At 41.4% G+C, this 13333-nt stretch overlaps 1 protein-coding gene across 4 annotated transcripts in view; it reads left to right on the top strand.

Moving 5' to 3' along the window:
* The first annotated feature begins 1856 nt into the window (after positions 1-1856).
* The window catches only part of PCYT1A (phosphate cytidylyltransferase 1A, choline), a 45702-nt gene continuing 34225 nt past the window's right edge, over positions 1857-13333 (top strand). Inside the window, exon 1 of one of the 4 annotated variants that reach the window (XM_082625959.1) lies at positions 1857-1971. The gene's annotated coding sequence lies outside the window, so the exon portion shown is untranslated. The other 3 variants (XM_082625961.1, XM_082625960.1, XM_082625962.1) reach the window with 3 other exon arrangements.

The raw sequence follows: 13333 nt of genomic DNA, 5'->3' as shown, positions 1-13333 counted from the left end.
TACCAGGTTCTGGGTAGGACAGGCTCTTGCAGGTACAGTGCATACACATGCACATGGAGTTCAGGTAGGACACCAGCTGCTCCATCAACTACAACATGAAAGGCCCTGTATGGAGGACGATGTGATCATACTGTTGGAATCAGAGCAAGAGGTTCAGAGACTACGTTGATCCTGCTGAGCCCTGGTTGTCTGGGTCAAGCACTTAGCCCATGTTTAGGATCAAACTTGTTTCAAGAAGCAGATCTGAATAACTCTGTATATCATTCTTCATGGTGAATTATTGGAAGCATTTCCTTTAAGATCAAGAAAAAGGGAAGGATGTCCTGTCTCACCACTTACACTCCATATAGTGCTGACGTGCAAAGTTCCAAACAGTCTCTTTTTTTTGGCTCTGAACGTGAATATCATTCCTGGAAATGCAAACTGGCATCCGTTCACTGACCACGCAGAGGCACTGATCTTTCTAAGCCACGAAGTCAAGTTTTGGAAACCTGCTAGTGCTGGAGGGTCTCCTGCAGAGGCAGGAGGTGGCTGTGGCTCACTGTGGGGACAAGGACACTGGGAGCAGAAGTTCTGGGAAGTACTCGTTGTCGTGAACCCTCCCGGAGTCTGCCATTAGCCCCACTGCTTTTCCTACATTTTGAATTACTGCTTTTATCTTTCACCCAGTGTTTTTGCTCAGCTCTTGCCACTCTACACTTTCCACAGCTTGTTAGTTTAAACATGTATTTGTTTTCTCCAGGGTTTGCCCGGTGTCAGGGTCTAAGAGTTTCCAGCCTGTATATGAAATTAGCTCTCCCTTAAGACTCTCGGAGATTATGTTGGTTACTATCCCAATTCCCACTATCTTTGTAGTAATGTTCCCCTTAGAGTCCCTGTCTTCTCCAGCTAGCTGTCATCTGCAGCACCTTAATCTATCTGCCCTGTTCAAATAACTATTTGAAACTGGAAAGGGAATGGTTGCAATTCTTTTTTTCCCCTGGAGGCTCCTTAGCAGATGCTTAACTTTACCCACCCTATTTCTTCTCAGCCACTTTCAAGCATGTAGACAAAAATAAGAAGTAAATACATTAAAAAGTTCTTGTACATACTTCTTCCATAACATTGGGTATTTACTTGCCTTACATCTATAGAATCAAAAGGGACCCCTCCAAAGGTTCATTCTAGCAAAGGAAAAAGTTTCTCTTCACCAGACACCCTGCCATGTGATTTCCTACCAGTGGCCTCCCTTGAATCCGTTCCTGTTCAGCTAGCCCCCAGTTTATGCCTAGGGATCACCTTTTGTTGAGCTAACCTGGGTTAGAAATAACAGGAAGAGGGCTTTTCACAGGACTTGGTTGGAATTCTCTTTACATCACCAAGTAGGGAAAAGGTGGCGCTGTGTGAAGCAGCCGCAGACCATGGGGTGGAGGTAGGGGATATCAAGGGTGGAAGGCGTCGCGGCCATCTGCATTGTGAATGGGCTGGTACGAGTGCCTGGCACCACGCCAGGCGCTGGGGTAGCGTAGGAAGGACCAAGACTGACAGGTCCTCCTGGAAGGGACCGAGCCCGGAGCTGGGCAAAAGGGGAGCCATCGCGTTAACGCTTCTTGAAGGACTGACAGTGAGCACGAGTGACAAGTCACAGCGTGTCTCATGACAAGATACATCCGTATCTTCACCGCATACTCTAGTTCCGCATGGAGACTGACCCTTTGCCATTTTGTCTTCTGTCTCTGTGGATGTCGGTTCAGTCACTCCGTCCCCGGGGCCTCTATGGAGGCGGAACTACTGTGTCAGGGGTCATGGTTTTCAGGGAGAAATCGTGGTCGGAGTGACAAGAGGGCGGGCAGTAGGCGGGACTTCCGGCCCACGGTTCCGTCAGCTGCCTTTCCCGGGCGTCTCCCCGCAACCCTCTCAACTTCCCTTGTCCGTGACGCGGCGCCCAGGAGAAATTCGACGGGACACGGACCGGGGGAGCGTGAGCTGCAGGTGAGGACTCGGTGTGTGCCTATCCTTGCGGCTCTATTTGAGAGGAGAAACTGTGGCGCTGGGACCGTGGGGAGACTGACTGAAAGAAGAGTGGGTCAGTGACAGCGAGGGGAGTGTGAGGCTGGGGCTGCAAGGCTACTGTGACCCTGGGGCACTGACAACGAGGGGACTGTGACTGAGACGCAGCTGCTCGCGAGGGGTCTGCGACCCGCAGCAGTGAATGCTAAGGGACTCTGACCTCGGAGAACACGAGGCAGAGGCTGCGAGGGGACTATGACCGAAGAAGTATGAAGCAGTGACAGCAGGGAACTGTGACCAAGGACCAACGACTCGGAGGAGACCGATCGATGGATAGTAACTGTGAAATGACTCTGACCTAAGGGAACATGAAGCGGCGGCTGCAGGGGGATTCCGACCAACGAGCAGTAACTTTGAGGGGCTGAGTTGGAGAAGAGTGTGGGATCAGTGACTGGACAGGGTACGGTAGCATGGTGTTTGGGTACGGGGTGTGGTGACTTGGTGGAGAAGGTCTTAGTGGGAAACACTGGTTTGGGACTTATCAGACAGACCCGAGTTTAATTTTATGGACAAACTTCTTGTGGCTGGGAGGCTCACCTCACCACTGAGCTACAGTTTCTTCCTCCGTGAATGGGAAGTTTAGGCTAGATTAATGTTTCCTAAACTGTGGCTTCCATCCTATGATTGGGTTGTGAAGTCTATTTAGTGGATGGAACCTGAAATTAAAAAAAAAAAAAAGGAATAGACTAGAAATTTTCAGTGTGTTCGCAGAGTAAGAGTATTATTTCATGAAACGTGTTTCAGTTATGTGTGTGTGAGATTATGATGTAAAATGGATTTCATGTGTCTTAAAATGTAGTAAAAAAAGTTGGAAAAACATTGGACCAGATTATTTCTGAGTTTTCTTTCTGGTCTAAAATGCGACGATTCTACGATTAGGGGACTGTTTGGAAGTACAAAGATGCAATTAGGAAGACTGGATCCGGGGCTGGGGCACAGGCTCTATCAGATTGACTTAACTGGAGAAGGCTTCCCAAATAGAATCGAAGTGACCAGTTATGACTGGGGACTGAAACTCAGGTTCTCAGTTGGGAGAACCAACAGGTATATATTGAAATAGGGACAGTGATATTTATAAAGGCAGTGAGGATATAGGGGTTTGTGATAGGAAAAACTGCTAGGAATAGACATTGAGGAAGGGGGAAGCTTTGAGGAGGGTAGGAACAAAGCTTAGAAAGGGAACTGAAGATAGAGACAGAAAAGATTCTGCCAAGAAATAAAGTGGGAGTAGGGAGATACAACCTTCAGGGTCCTTTTCAATCTTGATATTTAGTGATTCTGCAAGTACAGAGAATTGCTAGTAAAAAGAAACTAGTTGAGAATGGAATTTGGTGCAGGAATCAGTGGTGAACAGATAGATGATTATCTTGGAGAAGACAGGGTGATCTGGGAAGGTCAACAGTGGTGACTAGAATGCCACAGCGGAGAAGCTTTACTGTTTTTAGCTATCCAGTTCAATGATTTGTGCACTGGTGGCCAAGACTGGCATACTGGGAATGATACCATGCTGTGGATAATTCAAATGATGTTTTAGCTCTGGTTTTATTTCCTACCAATTCCCTTTCATGAGGGCTGTTAGTGATGCAGATGAAATGAACTAAAGTGAGTTTCACTACTTCCTCCCCTTTTACAGCCCTTTGTAGAAGGTGCTACTTACTGTGTCACTCAGTGTTTTAAAAAATATATCTAATAGAAGAAGCTTGAGGCAATTTCAACTTACCAGACACTGTATTTATCTGATAACCTAATAGTCACCCCACCCTCTACACACACATACATTTTGTGATAGGGGAAGAGAGTTCAGAAAGATTCTTGAATGGGAATGAGTTGGGAATGGTGAGGGATAACCTTTGTTTAGCTAAAAAATGGCTTTTTCTAGAACATTAGATGTTTACTTGGCTTACATTCAACATAACTAAAAGGAACTACTCAAGAATTTGTTCCTAGAACAGAATATAATGCTTAAAGGTAACTCACCACAGAAGGGAAGACATTTAGACTTGGGGACTTCAGCACTGCCTCTGGGGTCATTTGTGTCTGCTGAATGAGATGATTCTTTCTGACTTACCCTGCTTTGCAAACTCCCTTTGAAAACCAGTATAATGGCCTGATTGATAAAGAATGAACTTTTATTCCTTCCTCAGCCTATGATTTCTTCTCCCATAAACAGGTGAGGTTTTATTTTTCTTGGGGAATCTCCTCTTTGGATATGTGATCCCTTAAGGAGAATGATCTAGTCAGATAGAGCCTTGGATTCAGAAGTCCCTGGTTACTTTATCTGATGTTAACACTGACTTACTCTGTGTCTCTGGGAAGAATTATTGCTTTCTCTTGCTTTAGATTTTCTATGGCAGAGATAACTGTTCTTCTGGTTAAATGACCCTTTAAGAATCTGAAACATATGCATACTCACCAAATTTAGTGTACAATCTCATGGAGTTTGTAAACCACCTGACCTCATTCATGATTTTCCTGTGGGAGCTGAATAACCTCTTCATGTTATAAACTCTCATGAGGATTAATTTATGAAATATTCATAGAAAAAGCAAGCATAATAATTTGCTATTATTTTTAATGATGAATAAAGACAGAATATCTAGTTATAATTGTAATTTTCTTATGCTTTTCTTTCCAAGTATTTGTGTAACTCTCATCTGAAACCAGATCTTCTGGCTTTTCTACTAATAGAGGTAATTCTTCCTACTGAATCAAACAGAAATAGGTCTGTCTAACACTAACGTTTGTGTTACCCTAAAATAGATTGGAAAGAATAAATTTTTCTAAAAGTCATGATTTGGGGGGAATTTTTATGTTAGAGAAACCCTGAAATCAGAGTACTTCCCAATCATCACTGAACTGTGAGAGTTCCTTTTTACTCAACATTGTGGCTGCTTCTACAACTTTTACCTACGTTACCACTACATAAGTCACATTAGAAAACAATAGGCAGAAATAGAGACATAGATGTAGAGAACAAACGTATGGACTTCCACCAAGGGGGGAAAGGGGGGTGTGCTGGGATGAATTGGGAGATTGGGATTGACATATATATATACACTAATATGTATAAAATAGATAACTAATGAGAACCTGCTGTATAGCACAGGGAACTCCACTTCACTGTACAGTAGAAACTAACACAGCACTGTAAAACAACTATACCCCAATTAAAAAACAAAAAAAGAAAGAAAAAAGAAAACAATAGGAAGGAGAGTGTAAGAGCAGGGCTCAGCCCTCCTGCTTATATGCCAGAGGGTAACTTCTAGCACTTTCTCTTTCCTAAGCTTAAACCTTTCTGTTTCTAGTCCTAAAGTTCCCTTTTCACAATATTCCTGTCAAATGGGTACCTGGACACGTGTATGAAGTATGATTTGTTTTGTCAATTGTTTATGAATGATTTGTGGCAAAATTTAAATTCTAACTCCCTTCTATAATTCAGTCAGTAAATTCAGGGAATATACATTTTTACATACGTTATTTTGCAGTATATGCCAGAGCACCATTCCAGAAGAAAAAAAAAGAGTGAGTCTCTAGTATATATTTGGCACTGTGTTAGGTTTGTTTACGTACATATTCTCATTAATATAAATAATTGTATTGCCTGTATTTTACTGTTTGCAAACCAGATTAGTAGATAGATATATAGCAGGGTTGTGTTTTGTTTTTTTGTTTGTTTGTTGTCTTTTTTCAGTCTTTTTTCTCCCTTTCTTTTGGTAACTCTTGTTGAAAGTTATGTTAGTTTGAAGTTTTCTATGTTTGGACTAGAATGATTGCCAGGGGAACCCATGGATCTGCTAGGCTGTTATATATCACATTCACAACTATTTGCAAACCAGTCTGAAGTGAGGGCTGCTAAAAATAATGACTTATAGGGCTTCCCTGGTGGCTCAGTGGTTGAGAGTCCACCTGCCGATGCAGGGGACACGGGTTCGTGCCCTGGTCCAGGAAGATCTCACGTGCCACAGAGTGGCTGGGCCCATGAGCCTGCGCGTCCGGAGCCTGTGCTCCGCAACGGGAGAGGCCACAACAGCGAGAGGCCTGCGTACCACAAAAAAAAAAAAAAAAAAAGACTTATAGTCTTTGCTTTATATTAGAGAACAAAATGAGTGTATGGCACTTAACAGAAAACGGTAGTTTTTTATCTGCATAGAATTACCTCAGATGTGATTACGTTTGTTTGTTTATTTTTTGGCCCCTAGGTCTTAATCTTTTTTGTGCCGTGGACCCCTTTGTCAGTATGGTGAAACCTTTTTGACTCCTTTTTTTGAATAATGTTTTTATTGCAAAAAAATACATAGAATTATAAAGGAAACAAATTATGTTGAAATATAGTTATCAGAATATTTTTAAAATGTGTGATATAGCACATGTAGTTTTTATTAACATAATAAATAAAGTTTACTGTCTATCAGTGGGTCTTATAGCTATGATAATTTTTAAATGATCGTGTGTTTAAACAGTATTTCAAGATACTTGTACGAGTGTGATATTATATGAAAATATCTATGATTTCTATCGGTGACAAAGTCTGTTCTACTAAGTGTACTATTACTATTGTGGCTTACGTTCATAATTGAAGGAATGGTGAATTTGCCAGAGGCTAGTGAAAATAAAGATATAATTTTCTGGGTCCAAATCCAAGACTCCCTGAATCTGTCATAGACCCTGCCTTAGAGCTACAAGTTCCATAACCCACTCTAGGAAGAGCAAAATCTAAACACAGGGTTTACTCACTGATTCTTCTCGTAGAATACTGGCAGAGCAAAATCATTCACCTGTAAGAGCTATTACAAGTGTCCCTTGTGGTTTTTAGGATAATCTCTTTGCTGAAATAGCCTACTGTGTGGTCAGGCCCAAGAAGAAACTTTATTTTGGTCCAGGACTAACCCAGGGTCTGGCACAGAGTAAGTGCCCACTCAGTGTTTGTTGAATAAGGGTTTCTCTGGAGAAATTAGAGGGAAGAGATCAAGTTCAGAGCTAAGATCTTAGATGTGGCAATTTACAGGTCCCACATATTGAGGAATAACATTGAGCTCTGATTTAAAACTAATCATCTGTGCAGATCATGTTGTGAAATCACTTTTACATTTAGAACTTCCCAAATCAGGCATTCTTTTGACTTATTCTGTACAGTGTGGTGATATATACAGGTTAGTGACATAAACTGTAGAAATCCTGTATCAGAAAGTTATGGTACAGTTTCTTGAGATAATTCTATTCCTAGCACCGTCCTCCACTTTAAATCTGTTTGCATAATCTAGGTAGAATTCACTACCAAGTTATTGATAAAACTGATCCTGTTTTCATCTAGAACAGAGTTGGCAAACTTTTTAGGTAAAGGGCCAGATAGTAAATATTCAGCTTTGCAGGTCATACAGTCTCTGTTGCAACTACTCAACTCTGCAGTTGTAGCACAGAAGTGTCCATAGACCACTTTTCATTCATTCATCAGTGAATGAGCGTGGCTGTGTCCCAGCAAAACCTTAATTACAAAAACAGGCAGTGGGCCATTTTTGGCTTGTGAGCTGCGCTAGGAGTTCTGCTGGTTCTTGAATCCAGTCCCTCCTCCCCACTATGGGTTAGACATATCCTCCCTCAAGCTTCAAAGGTCTTTACACAAGGGGTGTCGTGACTGCACTGTTATCTGTGGGAAGGCCTGAATGTACAGCAGGTGACATGATTAATGCCAACAGTATTTGATTCACTTTAACCTAGGAGTTCACAGAGCTTGCCTCTTAGAGCACTACTTTATTACGCTCCACAAAGGTAGACGCAGATAAAGATCCCAAGTACAAAGTATGCTGGCTCACTCAGCTTTGGAACTGGACATTGGTATGCCAGTAGAAAATGACTGAGCATAGGGTCTTACTGAGGAAGAAAATTGTAGGCCCAGAGACAGGGGAAGCAGGAATAGAATGCAAAGGAAAAATTCATGGTTCCTCTTTTTACAGATAGTTCCCTGTAGTAATCAGTCAAATTTGAATTAGGTTTAAGAGTATACATGATTGCAACTTCTACTATTTAGGTTGTTGCACAGCTTAGGAAGCAGAGTCCACCTCCTCTTTCACCCTGGGATGCTTACTAAATCTACCAACAAGAAGAAAGTAGAATAGAGGGGATTGGGTGGGAGTTTCTAAAACTGCACTTGTTGGAGACTTTCATCTTTAAAACACAAGCATATGCATACCAGCGCCCAGACTTTGTCTCCTTCAAGATATTCACGTTGGAAAGACACTTGATTAGATTTATATCCTCAGTATCTCCTCCCTGCCACCCCTCCCTGCTGACACACATTTCTACTTCTGTGTACTTCCTTAATAGCAAAGTTAATCCATCCAAGCAGGCGTCTATTGGAACATTAAAGAACAAGGCAAGCAGTGTATACTGGGAGGTTAGTCAGCAGAAATGGAGCCAGATTTTGTGAATCTGGGTAAAAATCACAGGAACAGATACCACATTCTGTATCTTGAAAGCAATTTGGAGACGCTAAGGCACTTAATAGGCAGGGTTATGTTAGTGATGGTGGTGGTGTGGGTATTTATGTCCATATTTAGAATCTGTGCTTGAATGGGGAATTTGACTGAGATAAGGTGACTTATCTCGGGACTGAATATGTAGCAGTGTTGGAAAGATCAGGCCTTACAAATGCTGCATTCTGGCTGCCAGCTCCCTTTTTCTCTTTTGTTATAGCTTCTTTTGACGTAGAAACTTTTGGGGAGGATAAACTGCTAAGGAAATAGGAAGTTTTGGCCCACCCTAATGGGCTCATAAGTGAGGCTGTGTATTCTATCTCCAACTGCTTTCATTTTGACTCATCCCAGCTTAATTAATGTGGGTGCTATGGCTGGAAGCCAGGCTCCACCTGCAAGTCATTGGGCAATCTCCTGCTCCCCATCCCCATTTTGATCTTGTACTGTATTGGCTCCGAGGAGGTGTCATCTTTTCCCAACCCTATTACCCACTGGACAAACAGATATTAAGGCAGCCTGGGTTGTGTGTGTGTGTGTATGTGTTCCCTCTGGAATGTAGATATTTAAAGTCTCCTTTTCTAGGGTCATCACTCACTTTTACTTGAATAGTATTGGTTGATTGCAAAGGGGCAGTTATCATAAATGGAGAGTTGGGAAGTATTATTCCTCATTGTTGGAGGTATTCAGTGTTTACTGGGCAATTGTGAGTATTGTAAAGGTCGTGTGATTTTAGGTCAAGCTAAGTCTCAGTATAATGAACTAAAAACCCAACATATATTTGCTACTCTCACTATGCCCTCATCCTCCCACATACCTTTTCTCAGTAGCAAATTTGATGTGTCCTAGCAGACATCTATTGGAACTTTAGGGAAGCTGGGGGTAATTTTTTTCATCAGTTTAGGCACTAATTATTAAATTTTTATATATACTTTCATAGTGTATAAGTTAGTAGATGTGAGGAACATGGGGATGGTCTAAGAGAGCCAGTGAAAAATGAAAAACTTGAGAGACCTATAAAGTCAAAGTTTAAAAATTAGTAATAGTTCTAGAGGAAAGGTGTGAGGGTTAATCTCTTTATAATTTCTGAATTCTTTTAGGGTCACTATTATGGAATGACTGTGATCTTGGTGTTTTCCATCTCCTAAGAAAGTGGAGAAGATATAGAAGTGTTTTGCATTATAAAACAAAAAGTATTAGATGTGTTTGTTCTAAATCCAGAGGATCTTAAGACTTCAGTTTAAGTCTCATGTGTAATGTTCAGTTTAAAGTATAGTATAAGGGACTTTCCTGGTGGCACAGTGGTTAAGAATCCTCCTGCCAATGCAGAGGATACGGGTTCGAGCCCTGGTCCGGGAAGACCCCACATGCCGCAGAGCAGCTAAGCCCGAGCGCCACAACTACTGAGCCTGCATGCCACAGCTACTGAAGCCTGCACGCCTAGAGCCTGTGCTCCACAACAAAGAGAAGCCACCGCAAAGAGAAGCCCGTGCACCGCAACAAAGAGAAAGCCCGTGCACAGCAGCGAAGACCCAACACAGCCAATAAATTAATTAATTAATTTTAAAAAAGTATAGTATAAAATATAATATATGACACAAAAGTCATCTTTGGAAAATAGAAGAACTGTAAGCAGATAAGAAAAAAATACTTTTGACAGGATGAGAGCTTTGTTATGCCATCTTTGATACACTTATAAATTGACAAGTACTTGACCTCTTTCCATCAAAACAAAATACTAATGTGAGTAGTGCTTTACAAAATTTCAAAAGAGTTTTTCCACTTATTACATTTGTTCAAATAGTTATTGAGCACCTACTTTGTGCTAGGGCTCATTGCCAAGTATTGAATGCATTAATCATGATTTTGTGGTTCTAAGTGATAAAAAACCAAGCTTAACTGAGCTTAAGCAAAAAGGGGAATGTATTGGTTGACACAATTAGGCAGTTCAGGATCTGGCTTCTCTCCATCATCAGCATTGCTTTCTCTGTGTGACTGTTTTGAGAAAGACTCTCTTCCGGTTATAGGATGACCATTAGATTGTTATAGGATGGTTCCTAGAGTCATGTCTCCAGGCTTGAATTCACAAAGAAAGAAGTGATAATCTTTGTCCATGAATTCCTATCTGGCGAGTCCTGAGATTCACTCTCATTGGACTATCTTAGGTCACCAATCACTGCCCTTCCCACCTCCCTCCTCCCCCAGTCTGTGGCCTGAGAGAGTGATGTGCTGATTGGTTGAGGTTAGGCAGTGGCATCTGACGGTATGGCTAAGGGTGAAGATCACACAGACCGAATGATACTGAGTCTCTGAATGAAAATGGGCTCTTTTCAGAGCAGGAGAATTGAACAGTGGAAAGGAGCAACATCAGGGAGTTTGTTTTCTAATCTCTCATTTGCACTCACCATAACTTAGAGTTAAGGTACTAGGAGCTAGATTTTTTTTTTTTTTTTTTTTTTTGTCCAGGCTGAGAGGCTTGTGGGATCTTAGTTCCCTGACCAGGGATCGAACCCATGCCCCCTGCAGTGGAAGTGCGAGTCCTAACCACTGGACTGCCAGGGAATTCCATGGGAGGAGCTAGAATGAAGTCCCCGTTTATATGATATGATTCCTGGTCTAGTGCACCCTCTACTCTTCTACTCTGGCCCAAACCAAAATAAGCCCCTGGAATTCCTAAGTAGTCTGTCAGCGATATGCCCAGTGAGAAGGAGCCCAGTCTTTGTGAAAGATCAAATTAACTTCCTGCTTGGCACAGTGTAGTGCATGGCCAGAGTGCAGTAAGTGGTTTTGTTTAAATTCATGTATGACCATTTTATATACTAGGCAGCATATAATAAGTAAATAAATACTAGGCAGTGTTGTTGTTAAGTACACAGATCCTAGAGCCAGAATGCCTTGGTTCAAATCCTGGTTTTGCCCTGTCCTAGGTGTGTGACCTCAGTCAAGTCATTTAACCCAGCTGTGCCTCAATTTCCTCATCTGCAAAATAGAGCAAATAATATTATCTACCACATAAGATTGTTGTGAGAATTAAGTTATTTAATATATGCAAAAGTTGTGACCGCCTGGAGGGGTGGGATAGGGAGGGTGGGAGGGAGGGAGACGCAAGAGGGAAGGGATATGGGAACAGATGTATATGTATAACTGATTCACTTTGTTATAAAGCAGAAACTAACACACCATTGTGAAGCAATTATACTCCAATAAAGTTGTAAAAAAATATATATATGCAAAAGGTTTATAACTTTCTGGCACAAAGCAAGTACTCTGTAAGTGTTAGCTATAATTTTTATCATCACTATTATCATAATCTTTGGGACTGTGATAGAGAAATATGGATTATGTGATAGTACAATGAAACGGGTTTACATCTGATTGAATACCCTAATCATTAAGAATTCTAAATATATTTTTCTATCCTGTTTTCTAAAGATAAACTCTCCTGTGTTTTATATTGTACTAACCTAGAGCATTAAGAGTGGATCTCAATGAGGAGAGAGGGGTCTAGTGGTATGTCACATTGGTATATGGTGACATATATCTATCCTGATCAATACTTTCAGCACTAACATTGATGGAGACATAAAAACCATGCTTTCCAAGTTTATAGGTTACATAAAATTGTGAATGCTAATGTGATAGATGGCAGTCATGATTTGAAAGTATTTTAAGATTAGAACAAACGAAAAGATCAGCCATGATGGACTTTAACAGGATTATGACTAATGAAATGAGTGAAGGTATTTCTACACAACCTCTCCTTGAATGTCCTGGTATGCCAAAATGAAATGCCCCCGAGGTGACTCAGCCCCTTTTCAGATAACTCTCGTTCCTAAAAAGGTTTTTATTATGTTTAGTTAAAGTTTGTGTCTCTGCATCTTCCAACTAGTGATTCATTTTCTATTATCTGGACTTTCACAGAATAAGTGTCTGCCCTATCCAACATAACAGGCATTCAAATATTTACAGATAGTTATTAGGTACCTTCTTGTATAGTACAGTGTCAAATTTTATTGTATACCACAGTAGTTAAGGGTGTGTAGTCTGCAGCCAGGCTGACTGAATTTGATTCCTAGCTTCGCCACTTACTAGCTGTGTGATCTTATTTTCTGTGCCTCAGTTTCAATAATGATAAAAATAATACATCTATGTCAAAGGGTTGTGAATGTTAAGAGAGTTTTTTGTATTTTTAAATTTATTAAATTTATTTATTTTTGGCTTCATTGGGTCTTCGTTGCCATGCACGGGCTTTCTCTAGTTACGGTGAGCGGGGGCTACTCTTCGTTGCGGTGCGCGGGCTTCTCATTGCATTGGCTTCTCTTGTTGCGGAGCACAGGTTCTAGGCGCATGGGCTTCAGTAGTTGTGGCTTCCGGGCTCTAGAGCGCAGGCTCAGTAGTTGTGGCGCACGGGCTTAGTTGCTCCGTGGCATGTGGGATCTTGCCGGACCAGGGCTCGAACCCGTGTGCCCTGCATTGGCAGGCAGACTCTTAACCACTGCGCCACCAGGGAAGCCCCAAGAGTTTTAATATTTTTAAATGCTTTAGACATACGGGTGTTATATGAATGCTGACAGTCGTAGTAGCAGTAGCAGTAATAGTGGTGTCTCCTCATCATAGCTTAACATCAGACTCCAGAAGAGTTCTTGCTACAATAGTCATTTTTTGTTGAATTAGTGTCTGTTGGGCAAGGATGTGCAATTGTTAAATTATTATTTTTTAAAAGGTTTGTTTATTATTTATTTATTTTACTTTTGGCTGTGTCGGGTTTTAGTTGCGGCATGTGGGATCTTCGTCGAGGCAGGTGGGACCTTTTGCTG

Source organism: Mesoplodon mirus, assembly GCF_964341445.2.
Source record: "Mesoplodon mirus genome assembly, chromosome: 6".
NCBI lineage: Eukaryota > Metazoa > Chordata > Mammalia > Artiodactyla > Ziphiidae > Mesoplodon > Mesoplodon mirus.
This window is presented reverse-complemented; position numbering and strand designations above follow the sequence as displayed.